A 14,457-nucleotide genomic window follows, 5' to 3' on the forward strand; every position below is an offset into this window, starting at 1 on the left:
TTCCTTGACTACCACTTTGGTTTCCTTAGTACTCACTGGCCTATTCAAGACCTCACTTTTGTGTCTATTTTAACATGTTATATTTTTCTTGGAATGTATCCTTTTCATCCAGGTTTTCAAATTCATTGGCATATTATTCATCATTCTTCTTTTAAAAGAACTTCATTCTACATCTTGTTTTTGTCATTTTCTTACCCCACTCCCTTTTTTTAATTACTCTTTGTCAGAGGTTTGTCTCCCTTATGAATATTTTCAAAGACATTGTCTGTTGTTCTCTATGGCATTTATTTCTGCCTTACCATTGTTTCTCTCTTGTTTCTTTGAATTCAGTAATACAAACTGTGGCATTAGCACAAAAATGGAAAAGTAGACCAATAGAACAGCATAAATGCAGACCTGTGGATATAAAGGAACCTAGCATATAACAGATCAATGGAGAAAGGACAGTTGCTTTGTTGAAGGTGTTTAAAAACCTGACTCATGACTTGGAGAAAAATAAAAACAGACCCCTACCTCATACCACATACAAAAAATGGACTCTAGATAGAGGACCTAAATGTGAAAGATAAAACTCTAATGTTAATAAGAGGAATTATAGGAGGATATCTTTGTGGCCTAGGGGCTTGGAATGACTTATTAGATAAAAGTGCAAGACTATAATTCATATGGTAAAAAGTTGATTGATTTGATTACATCAAATTAAAGGATTTGGGCTTGATGAAAGACACTATGGACAAAGGTAAAAGATAATCTACAGATTGGGAGAAGATATTTGCAATGTCTAAATCAACAAAGGATTTAATATCTAGAACATCCAAGGACTCCCTGTGAATCAACAAAAAAACACCACCACTAGTTGGGCAAAGCACAGAATAGACAGTTTACCAAAGAAGAAATTTGAAAAGCCAAGAGGGTATATGACGAGGTATTCAAGATAATTGGAAATCTGAGAAGTTAACATAACAGTGAGATCTGACTTTACATTTATGAGACTGACAAAATTAGAAAACAGGATAATGCCCAGTGTTGATGAAGCTGTAAGGACCTACAAACCCACCTGCATGGCTGCTGGGAGTGTAGATTTGGGCAGCCATTCTGAAGGGTTGTCTTGGCAGTACCTTGCCAAATGAAATATGCACTTAACAGTGAACCATATGCTGATTTTTGATGGAATTTTTATTCTGAGTTATCTTCTACTTTTAGAAAAATATGAAAACGTAATAATGGTATCATATAATTAAGTTAGAGTGGGCTGATTTTAGGCCTTTGCCTCTTTAAAGGGCTTCCCAGGTGGCGCTAGTGGTAAAGAACCCACCTGCCAAGAGACAGAAGAGACACGGGTTGGATCACTGGTTTGGGAAGATCCCCTGGAGGAGGAAATGGCAACCCACTCCAGTATTCTTGCCTGGAGAATCCCATGGACAGAGGAGCCCGACGGGCTACAGTCCATGGGGTCACCAACAGTCAGACATGACTGAAGCAACTTAGCATGCATGCCACTTTAAAAACACTGTTATTCAAAATATGTTCCTATGTGAGTATAATATTTATTTTGAATATTTAGAATTTTTAGAATTTTTGTTATCAAATTAACCAGAAATTAATATTTCACTTACCATATGTAGATTTTTAAGTGTTTGTGAAGTTCATTTTAAGTATTCTTAATGCATCCTAACATTAAATATCAATTTTGAGAACCTTACATATAAATAGATTTAATTTATAAAAAATATTTGTTTCCAAATCTGTATTAGGGTTCTCTAGAGAAACAAAAGCAATAGACCTAAGGATTTAGGTCACACAGTTATGGAGGCTGACAAGTCCCAAGATCTGTAGGGTGAGTGGGCAAGCAGGAAGAGCCAGTGTTTCATTTTAAATCGAGAAGCAGAAAAAAGCTTGATGTTCTAGTTCAAAGACAGTCAGGCATAAAGAATTCTCCCTTATTCTGTGGAAAGTCTGACTTTCTGTTCTATTCAGGCCTTCAACAGATTGGATGCGGCCCACACACACTGGGGAGGGCAATCTGCTTTACTCAGTTTACCAATTCACATGTTAATCTCATCCCAAAGGACCCTCACAGGAGCACCCAGAATAATGTTTGGCCAAATAGCTGGCAGTCTGTGACCCAGTCAAGTCGACACATAGAATTAACCATCACAAGTTTACCCCCTGTCAACTTGACACTCATAGGCATCTCCTTAAATTATACTTAATTATAATTATACTAAATTATACTTAATATTTCCAAATGAAGATAATACAAAGGTTATCCTTCTGCTTAACATGATACAGCTGTCCTGTGTACAGCAAAAATGAATTAACCCCTTCCCCAGAAGAGGAGGTAAAGTCCTTGTATGATGTCTCCTCTTCTCCTTGACATCCCGTGACTTAAATATTATGATTTGCTACGTGAATAACTACATACCAGGAACCAGGGGATATGTTAATTTGCTCAAACAATGAAATCACATTGGTACAGCAGCTACAACCCAAGTTACCACCTGGTTAAGCTTGCAAGGAGATGGCAGCCCACTCCAGTATTCTTGCCTGGAGAATTCCATGAACGGAGGAGCCTGGCAGGCTACAGTCCATAGGGTCACAGAGAGTCAGACACAACTGAGCAACTACCACTCACTCAAGCTTGCAATAATCTGCTATCATTCTCCAAGATCCATCTGTCTTCTGCACAGGCCAAATAGGAAACTGAATGTGGATGTGATGGGAATCACTATCCCTGCATCTTTTAAAGCCTTAATGGTGACACTAATCTCTGCAATCCCTCAGGAATGCAGTACTGCATTTGGTTTACTATTTTCCCAGGTAGAGGTGGTTCTAGTGGCTTCCTCTTGGCATTTCTCACCAGCATCACCCTCACTTCATAGGTCAGGGAAACAATGTAGAGATTCTGCCAGCTGCTGAGTAGATCTACTGCAAGTATGCATTCTGTGACTGGGGAAAGAACCATAAAATGGGTTTGGGAACCCATGAGGCCCACTATGAGACAGATCTGAGCTAAAACTACATTGATCCCCTGACCTCCATAAGCCCATACTCTGACTGGTGGGCCACAGTGGTCTCCTAGAAATAATGTCCGTTCAGAGTCAGTGTCTGGTAGTCCCCCCAGAGATCTGATTATTCCCTGCTGATTATTCCCTGTTACTCAATGCACAGTTACCCTAGTAAAAGCTCTAGGTCCTTTTGTGGAGGCTGAGAGAAAGATTAACAGTATGAACTTTTGGCAGTGTTCCTGTAGGAGACGGCCTCACCATTCCAACTTTCAGGATCCTATTCCTTACCAATCAGTTCTCTCTCACTTTAACAGGGGACACCTTGTAAGACCAGGAGTTCAACTTGTGTTGAAATTCAACCAGTTGCAGGATAAGAATCTGGGTTTGATTTTTAGCAATCTCAGTCCTGGAACTACAGGAGATAAGGACCTCCAGGGCACAGCTAGAAGCTCTCAGGTCATTTATGTGCCTCTTGTGCTGGGATTTCAAATTCTTGAGCTCGTTCTTTACTTTCCCCACTTTGTAGATCAATCTTAGAAGCAACCAGATAATCTCATTATATTCATTAATTTAAGAAAGATGTTCAAAAATATATACATCCTTGCTTCTTATGAGTAGTTGATTAGGAGTATCCACTGGTAATAGTTTGTGTATCTCTATGAGCAATTCATGCCATGGAATATCAGTTTACTACTGGGATAGTTATTGTGTGTGTTAGTCGCTCAGTCGTGTCCAACTCTTTGCAGCCCCATGGACTATAGCCCGCCAGGCTCCTCTGTCCACAGGATTCTCCAGGCAAGAATACTGGAGTGTGTTCCCATTTCCTTCTCCAGGGGATCTTCCTGATCAAGGGATTGAACCCCAGTCTCCCACATTGCAGGCAGATTCTTTACCATCTGAGACACCAGGGAAGTATCCATCAGTCTCAAAACACTAATCAGATTACAAAGCCAATTCAAGAAACCCCAGAACCAATTCAGAAACTCATTCTTAAAATTCTGTTCCTTTAGACTGCTTTCATTATCAAAATCAGGATTAGGGCTCTGCAGAGAAACAGAAGCAATAGGATGTGTATATATAGATAAAGAGATTTCTTTTATAAAGAATTGGCTCATAAAACCATGGAGGCTAACAAGCCCCAAGATCTGCAGGGTGAGTTGGCAAGTGGGAGACTCATGAGAATCAATGGTGTAATTCCAGCCCAAATGCCAACTGACCCAGGAAGAGCCATTGTTTCATTTGAGTCTAAAGGCAGGAAAAAGCTGCTGTCCCAGTTAGAAGGCAGTTAGGCAGGAAGGATTTTTTTTTTTTTTACCTTTTTGTTCTATTCAGGCCTTCTACAGATTGGATGAGGCCCACTTAATCAGAGAGTGCAATCTGCTTTTTTCAGTCTGCTAATTTAAATGTTAATCTCATCCAAAAACACTCTCACATACACACCTGGAACAATGTACAAATATCTAGGCATCCTATGGCCCAGTAAGATTTACACATAAAATTAACCATCACAAGGTAATACTTTGGAGGTCCAGTGATTAGAACTGGGCACTTTCACTGCTGAGGGGAATTAAGATCCTGCAAGCCATGCAGCACAGCAAAAAATAAATAAATAGACAAATAAAATTAACCATCACAATATCATAATGGACTTTTGGGGTAAAGATGCAATGTTATCATATCTCCAAAACCAGCTCCACATCCATGAATGGTGTTCACATCATGAGTGTTAGTCATTCAGTGATGTCTGACTCTTTGTGACCTGGTGGATTGTAGCCCACCAGGCTCCTCTGTCCTCGGAATTTTCCAGGCAAGAATACTGGAGTGGGTTGCCATTTCCTTCTTCAGGGGATCTTCCTGACCCAGGGATCAAACCTGGGTCTCCTGCATTGTAGGCGGATTCTTAACCACTGAGCCACCAGGGAAGCCTTACATCATGAGGATCATCTCAAATTTGGATTTGAATGCCCAACAAGCCCTCAATCGTCAGCTTAAATGTCTGATTTGTATACAAAATGTTTGAGAGAAACAACAGTACCAAACAGATGATTCTATGTTAAACTATTCCAACAAATATTTCATGAATTACTTTTTATTTTGGAGCAATCACAAAGACAAGTTGCAAGAACAGTACAGAGATTTTTTTTCCCTAACCATTTGAGAGCAAGTTGCAGACCTAGTGCCCCATCACTTCTGAATATTTCCATGTGCTTTTCTACAAACAAGGATATTTTCCTACGTAACCACAATTCACCCATCAATGTCATGAAATTAATGTCGATCCATCACTATCACCTAATTCTCAGATCCCATCCAGATTTCACCAGTTATCTTAATAATAGCCTATAATTGATAGCAAAAGGACTCAATCCAGGGTCATGAATTGCGTTTTTATGAACATTTTGAAACAAGTCTGTGTAGTGAGTGAGGCCATGGTGACAGGAAGATGTCCTGAAAACCTGAGATTTAAGTAATACATTGTTTTATACATTGTTTTATATATTGTTTTATACAGAAGAGCCTTCATCTGTAGGAGTTTGCCTTTTGATCTGATTTCCATGGGAAATGGTACTATCAGTATGGTGAAATGAAATACAAGGTACTAGCCTCTCCCCTGTTTTCAACTTTGTATAAAGACAAGGGCTCAGAACATTCTTCTCTGTTGTTTCGTAAGTGTATGAGCTGAGTCAGAGGAAGAATATTTTCAAAAGTTTGTGAGCCATAATAAAAATTGAAAGTTTTTTTCCATTGTCATTTCATACCTGACAGATTTGTGGAGAGATTAGCTGAATTTTTTGGTCCCTGAATATAGTTTACAGAAATTTGTAAGGATCATGTGAAAAGAGGTTAATGTGAACTGACAGAGTTTGGGGGGTTCAAAGCAAAAACTCTGGAAAGTTTTTGGAGCTTTGGAAAAGTGAGGTTAAAAGTTATTCCCTTGGTAATGTTGCTGTTATAATATGAATCATAAAGACAAAAATTTTAATAGAGTAGAATAATGTAAATAACTTCAGGGAAAGAATCATCATTTAAAAACCATTAATGTTCAACTGGATTTAAATGATTTCAATAATGAAATAGAAATTCTGGCTAATGGTGAGAAAAACTCGTAAATTTTTCCTTTCCATTTACCACTGCCTACTTGAGAAAAAAAATTCTCATTAATAGCCACAATCAAGATTTTGAAGAGATTATGAGTAAAAAGTCCTGATCAGGAATTGTGTGTAGCCATTTCCAGCATAAAACCTTATGTAAAATGTATATTCCAAAAAAGATGATCAAATGTGTCATTAAAATGTGAAAATAGTTTATTTCCATATTTATACAAATGAAAGATTTACTACCTCCTCTAATACTGTATAGTTTATTTTTGTCATAACTATATAAAATAAATAGAGGGACTTCCTTGGTTGTCCAGAGGTTAAGACCCAGCATTTGCACTGCACAGAGGTAGGGGGAGGAACCGATTTGATCCCTTCTATCTCTGGTCAGGGAACTAAGACCACACATGACTTGCAGCACAACCAAAAAAACAAAACAAAAAACCAAAGTAGCACATGTTTTCACCAAGCTCTCTTCCCACCCCTATCTCTGCACCCCCATACCGCCTCCGAATTGGAGCCACAGCCGAGGTGATGTTTCCTCTGAGCTATAGTCTTGCTCCAGCTCTGGGAGCCCAAGCACCAGGACTGAAAACATCTAATGATAATAATGGCAGCTAACAGTTACTGAGGACTTGATTTATGCCGGACACTAAATGCAGGAAAAGAAGTGAAAGTGAAAGTCATTCAGTCGTGTCTTAGTCTTTGTGGCCCACCATCTTCCTCTGCCCATGGAATTCTCCAGGCAAGAATGCTGGAGTGGGTAGCCATTCCCTTCTCCAGGGGATCTTCCCAACCCAGAGATGGAACACCAGTCTCCTGCCTGCATTGCAGGCAGATTCTTTACTGAGCCACCAGGGAAGCCATACCAAATACATAATCTTATTTAATTATCTTATTTAACTACTAAATACATAATCTTTTTAGTTCTCACAGTAACCCTCTGTGGTAGGTATTATTATTCTACTATTCTCCTTCATTAGAAAGATATGGGATCTAGACTATAAGCGATTAAGTTATTTGCCAAAATTTACACAGCCAGTAATCCATGGAGGCAGGATTTACACCCAAGCAGTTCAGCAGCCTCTGAGTGGGTGGCTCCTCCCTTCTGAGTACCCAGTGTACCTGCTCCTTCTGGGCCCCTTTCTGCTCCCTGCATGTAGGGTAAGGGAGTTAGAGAACACCAGGTTCGGAAAAAGAATGAGACCGGCACTTTACAGGAACAGATCACCTCTAATGAGGCAAGAAGGGGCAGCAGTCAGATTAGTGAGCTGCTGCCCTAACCCAAGAAAAGAGTAAGTATATATAGGCATATATGTGGAAATCTACTGTCTTAAGAGTGCCTGTTCTTCTCCAAGGTTGTTCAGATTAGTTATCTCTTAAACAGCTAGGGCAAGGAATTCTAGAGATCAACCAGAGGCTGGGACCGGCTGGGAGCTGGGCATAATCAACCTTAATGTCCATTTTTTTCTTCCGGTGAGGGAGTTCTTTGTTTTACATAGAATGGTGGGGAGGACCCGGAGGGTAGTTTTAACTCCAGGCTATTTTGAGCTGTGTAATTCTCCTTCACTACTGGGCCTCAGCTTTTCATCTGCAGTGGTTGGTTGTATAGAGGGGTCGATGTCAGGGCTGTCCCAGGTCAAGCTACAGGCTGAACAGGTGACCACACAGTAGGACAGGCCCAGCTGGGGCCACTGAGGTCTACAGTTAGGAGGAATCAGGAAGTAATGGAGGCACCAGCCCCTGATCAAGCCTGTCACTAAGCCCCAGTCTGGGGAAAAGGCCTGGACTTTCACCTACACTCCAGTCTGGACCTGATCATGAGGCAACACAGTGTATGCCAACATCCAGAGGACAGAGATATGCTAGCAAGGAGGTCTTTAGAAGAGAATGAGGCCTGAATACCAGGTAAAGGGCAGGAAAGGGCTCAATCCCTGTGGCACGTCCTGGCAGTAATTGAGGGGATGAAATGGCCAGAGAGGAAGCTGGCCCTCAAGGCATCTCCAGAGCTTGAGTCCCTCTAGCCAGCTGCAACTCCCAGCCACTTTGGACTTTGCCCTTTCGCTCAAAGCAGGCCTCCAAATCCCATATGGCTCTGTCGTCCACATTTTGCCACTATCTTGGTTTCAGACCACCCCTTACCTCTCCCAAGTCTCTCCATCCATCCTGCAAGGTCTAAATCCAATCCTCCCCCTCCAGAAAAACTTCTAGAGTCCAAGTTAAATTCCCTTTCCTGATGAATTGTTTGATTTCTTTTTCTTTTCCTAGTCACCATTCTCAGGGAATCAAGCTAATATTTAATGTTATATAGCCTTTTGTTTGTGTGTCCTGGTAAAATATATTGTTGTGTGTACATGTAGTTGTAATGTATCTAAGGGTGTTATGTTGTATATTTCATTCTGTTTCCTGTTTACACAGCAATATGTGCTTTTAATTTTTTTAAACTTTTTGTTTTATAATTTCAGACTTATAAATGTTACAAACCCAATACAAAGAATTCTCATATACTCTTCACCCACCTTCCCCAATGTTACCATTTTACATGATCACAGCACAACTATCAAAACCTGGAAATCAACACTGATACAATACTATTAATCTATTCAAATTTCACCTTGAACTTTATTCAGATTTTACCAGTTTTTCACCTAATATCCTTTTTCTGTTCTCGGATCCCTCAATACAATTAGTTATCATTATTATGTCTCTCTGGTCTCCTCTAAATTACCGTAGTTCCTCGGTCTGTCCCAGTCTTTCATGACGTTGACACTTTTGAAGAGTACTGGTCAGTTTATAGAATGTCCCTCAATTGGGTTTTTCTGATATTCTTGCATGATTAGATTTAGGATTAGATTAGATTAGATTAAATGTATGGATTTTTGGTAAAGACCTCAGAAGTGATGCAGCCTCCCCAGTCCATCATGACAGGGGGTATGGGATGTTCATATATCATATTATTGGTGATATTAACTTTTATCACTTGATTAAGGTGGTGTCTTCCACTGTAAGGTTGCTATTTTCGCCTTTGTAATTAATAACTAACTTGTGATGATTCACTCAAAATATCTTCACAAATATTCTGTGTTTCACCAAGGTTTCACCCACTAATTTTAGCATCCACTAATGATTCATGCCTGATACAGTTGTTACTGTAGTGTTTGCCAGATAGTGATTGTTCTATTTCAGTTGTTCCTTCTACACTTTTTAAACGTTATTAGTTAGACTTCTCTTGTATTAAAGACTTTGCTTTCTCCCCTATTTATTGGGCTTCCCAGGTGGCTCTAGTGGTAAAGAATTCACCTGCAATGCAGGAGACACAGGAGACTCAGGTTTGACCCTGGGTGGGGAAGATCCCCTGGAGAAGGAAATGGCAACCCACTCCAGTATTCTTGCCTGGAGAATCCCATGGACAGAGGTTAGTTCATTCATTCATTCATTCGTTTACATCTGTAGGGACTCATGAGTTCTTATTATATTTTCTGCATTATGATTCATTACACTCTTTATTTTGTTGCTCAAATTGTCCCAGATTTGGGCATTGGGAGATCCTTTAAGTTGGCTTTTGTGTGCTTTTGACATGTTTCTTTCATTTTAAGCCCATCTTAACTCTCTGGTCACAGCCCTGAAATCATCCATGTCTCTAGTATGTTTAGATAGATTATAGATAGATAAATATATAGATGTGTGTGTTCAGTTGCTCAGTCATGTCCAGTTCTTTGCAACCCTATGAACTGGAGCCCCCAGGCTTCTCTGTCCATGGAATTTTCCTGGCAGGTTACTGGAGTGGGTTGCCATTTCCTTCTCCAGGAGATCTTCCCGACCAAGGACTGAACCCATGTCTCCTGCATTGCAGGCCAATTCTTTACCACTGAGCCACCGGGGAAGACCAAATAAATAGATAGATGCTTTATATATCAGCAATATATCTATATATCAGCTTTACTGAGATATAATTGTCTAAAATATACATACTAAGTATAACACCATTATTGAAATACAATTCACATATAACACAATTCACCCATTTAAATGTACAGTTCAGTGTCTTTTAGCATATTCAGAGTTGTTAGACCATCATCGACATTTAAGCCTATAACATTTTCATCAGCCCCAAAAGGAAAATCTGTACCTGTTAGCTGTCATTTCCCTTCAGCCTCCATCTGCCACCTCCCTAAGCAATAGCTAGGGCTTTCCAGGTGGCCCTATTGGTAAAGAACCCACCTGCCAATGCAGGAGACATAAGAGAGGCGGGTTCGATCCCTGGGTCGGGAAGATCCCCTGGAGGAGGAAATGGCAACCCACTTCAGTATTCTTGCTTGGAGAATCCCATGGACAGAGGAGCCTGGAGGGCTACAGTTCATAGGGTCATAAAAAGTCAGACAGGATTGAAGGAACTTAGCATGTAGGCAACCACTACTTTCTGTTTCTATAGACTTCCTAGTCTGGACATTTCATATAAATGGAATCATACAACATGTATCTTTTGTTTCTGGTTTCTCTCATTTAGCAAGGTTTGTCCATGTTTTAGCATGGGTCCGTACATCACCTATTTTTATTGCAAACAATATTCCATTGTATGGATATACCACATTTTATTTATCCATTCATCTGTTATAGACATTTGGGTTTGTTCCACTTTTGATCTATAATAAGTAGTGGCAGCAATATATTGTAAGACATATTCTTACATGTAAGACATAAAGCAAGCTCAGCTGCTTTACAGCACTATGGTGTACAAAATCCCTATTTTTCCTGTCTACTCAGCAAGAATGGACACCCAGATTGCTTCTAATTCTTTGCCATCACAAATTTTGAGGTGATGAGCACCCTCAAATATATTTCCTCATGAACATTTGAGAGAATTTCTTTGAGGTGTGTGTCAAGGTATGGAATTGCATAGGGTATGTTCTTAACTTGACTGGAGTCCTCCAAAAGGGCTGCTCCATCTTCACTCCTATCAGCCATTTACAAGGATCATTGAAAAAGCAAGAGAGTTCCAGAAAAACAACTATTTCTGCTTTATTGACTACACCAAAGCCTTTGACTGTGTGGATCACAATAAACTGTGGAAAATTCTTAAAGAGATGGGAATACCAGACCACCTGACCTTCCTCTTGAGAAACCTGTATGCAGGTCAGGAAGCAACAGGTAGAACTGGACATGGAACAACAGACTGGTTCCAAATAGGAAAAGGAGTACGTCAAGATTGTATATTGTTACCCTGCTTATTTACCTTATAGGCAGGGTACATCATGAGAAACGTTGGGCTGGATGAAGCACAAGCTGGAATCAAGATTGCCGGGAGAAATATCAATAACCTCAGATATGCAGATGACACCACCCTTATGGCAGAAAGTGAAGAAGAACTAAAGAGCCTCTTGATGAAAGTGAAAGAGGAGAGTGAAAAAGTTGGCTTAAAGCTCAACATTCAGAAAACTAAGATCATGGCATCCCATCACTTCATGGCAAATAGATAGGGAAACAGTGGAAACAGTGAGAGACTATTTTTTTGGCTCCAAAATCACTGCAGATGGTGATTTCAGCCATGAAATTAAAAGATGCTTACTCCTTGGAAGGAAAGTTATGACCAACCTAGACAGCATATTAAAAAGCAGAGACATTACTTTGTCAACAAAGGTCCGTCTAGTCAAGGCTATGGTTTTTCCAGTGATCATGTATGGATGTGAGAGTTGGACTGTGAAGAAAGCTGAGCACCAAAGAATTGGTGCTTTTGAACTGTGGTGTTGGAGAAGACTCTTGAGATTCCCTTGGACTGCAAGGAGATCCAACCAGTCCATCCTAAAGGAGATCAGTCCTGGGTGTTCATTTGAAGAACAGATGTTGAAGCTGAAACTCCAATACTTTGGCCACCTGATGGGAAGAGCTGACTCATTTGAAAAGACCCTGATGCTGGGAAAGATTGAGGGCAGGAGGAGAAGGGGATGACAGAGGATAAGATGGTTGGAAGGCATCACCGACTCAATGGACATGGGTTTGGGTAGACTCCGGGAGTTAGTGTTGGACAGGGATGCCTGGCGTGCTGTGGTTCATGGGGTCACAAAGAGTCAGACACGACTGAGTGACTGAACTGACCTGAACTTATAGCCTCACACACACACCCCAACACTTGGTCTTATTCAGCTTTAAAATTTTTTTCACCAGTCTAATAGGTATAACAATATATCTACGTTAGTCTTTGTTGTTGTTTTGAGCCATGCAGCATGTAGGATCTTAGTTTCCCAACCAGGGATTGAACCTGCGCCCCCTGCAATGGAAGCACAGAGTCTTAACCACTGTACCTCCAGGGAAGCCCCTTTAATTTTGTTTTAATTTCTGTTTATCTGTTGGCTGCTTAGTTTGAGCATTTGTTCATGGGCCTGTTAGCCTTATGACTTGCTTTCCTTTTCATATTCTTTGTAGACCTGTTTGCATCTGAAGTCCTCTCCAAAGGTTTCCCTTCTGTGTGGTCTACACCGCTGATCCCAATCCTGTGGGAAACCTGGATGTCAACCAGGGATTCTATACTCTGTGCCGTGGGGCACTCACAGATGCTTCTCTCTCTGATTTCTTGACCTGTCTGAACAAACTTCCCTAACTCTGGTCCTTAGCACCCTCTTCTTTTCAAAGTCTCCCTGTGGATCAAGGCCATGGTGGTGGAGTCACATTCATGCCTCCCCACTGACCCTTAGGATGCAACCCCTGTGCTTTCCACACACTTCCACTCAAGCCCTGTATGTGTCCACAAGCTATCTTTCCCTCCCCAAAGCTATATAACCTTTTATCAGAAAACTCCAAGGACACTCCACTGTCCAAAATCTCCTGAAAGGATGCTGTGTGGGGTCCTCTCAGGGGGAGGAGGCACCATAGAAGCTATCATCCAGGAGGTTTCATTCTTGTCAAGGCCCTTCACTACCTATCTGGAGCAGATCATGAGGATAAAACATGGGGTACCCTCTCCTCAAAGAGGCAAGGGTGCATGGAAGATGGAAGAACTTTAGAAGAGCCTGAGACCTGAGTGCCAGGAAACCACTAGGAAGGAGGCACTGGGGCAGCCAGGACAGGGAGAGAGATACGTATGACCTTCAGTGACTTTTGAGAAATGATGGCCATGGCCTTCGGGCACCTCCAAGCCCAGGCCCCTCCCTCACCAGCCTTAGCTCATAAATCCTTCCAGATTATGCCCTGTTCCAAAGTAGACTCTTGGCACCTCCCCACCATCTTTTTCTCACCTACAGACTACCGCCTTTATTGTGGCTGCCTCCCTCTACTCCTATCCTTATTTGGACCACTTCCCTCTCTCTACCCCCAACCCCAGCATCCCACAAAATCCAGATATAATCATAGGTTCTCTAGGGTGCCTTTTCTGGGTCCAAGTCTCCTTTGTCTCCCCTTACAATGAGGGACCTTCTGGCAGGTGTGCAAGAGAACCAGAGCATGAAGTGGAGAGGACTGTCTTCAGCTCAAACGGTTGGGTGTCCTCCAACACTGTCTTGAAGCTGCCATCTTTCTGGAGGTCACCGTAGTCTTCAGGGCTCACAAGTGAAGGCTCTCAGTGACCAAGGCCCTGTGAAGTTCAAAGCCCTGCAGTGTCCCACGTCATCTCCCTCCCACCCTACTCCCAGCTCATTGCTCCAGCCATTCCCAGCAGGGCAGCAGGGCCCTGCTGTCTGGTCTCTAGGCCTTAGCTACTGCTGCACCCTCAGGTGGATTCTCCTCTCTCTCTTTATAATCAGGAACCCCCTAACTCATCACTCCAGACAGCTAATCACCACCTTCTCTGGGATCTTCCCTTACCCTTTCCCTCAGGCTACAGAAAAGTGGAAATATTAAGCTATGAAGAATATATAGAGTTGAAATAGAGAACACAATAGAAGAGTAAAATAGATTGAATACAGATGAAGAATGAATAAGGGAATTGGAAGATTAGATTGAAGAATTCTTTCAGAAAGCAGAATAAAAATGTAGAAAATATTAAGTTAAAAAACTAAGAGAAACGGAAAATAGAAAAGCCTTGATAGTAGTCTCAGAAAAAGAGTAAAAAAACGAGAGGAGAAAATACTTAAAGAATGGAGGTAAATATCCCAGGATTAAAGTTTACTGAATATAAAATCGCTTTACAAACATCAACGGTACTTCTGCATATAAGCAGATGCAGTTAGAAAATAAAATGTTTTAATTAACACTTAAATGGCATTTAAAAATCAATTATTTAGAATTATATCTTAAAAGGACATGTAAGTCCTTTGTGGAGAAAACTATGTAACTTTTTAAAGAGAGATTAAAGAAGATGTAAACAAACGAAGTGATATACTGTATTCACAAGCTGATGAACTCAATATTACAAGGATGTC

Source organism: Dama dama, chromosome X (genome assembly GCF_033118175.1).
Source record: "Dama dama isolate Ldn47 chromosome X, ASM3311817v1, whole genome shotgun sequence".
Lineage (NCBI taxonomy): Eukaryota > Metazoa > Chordata > Mammalia > Artiodactyla > Cervidae > Dama > Dama dama.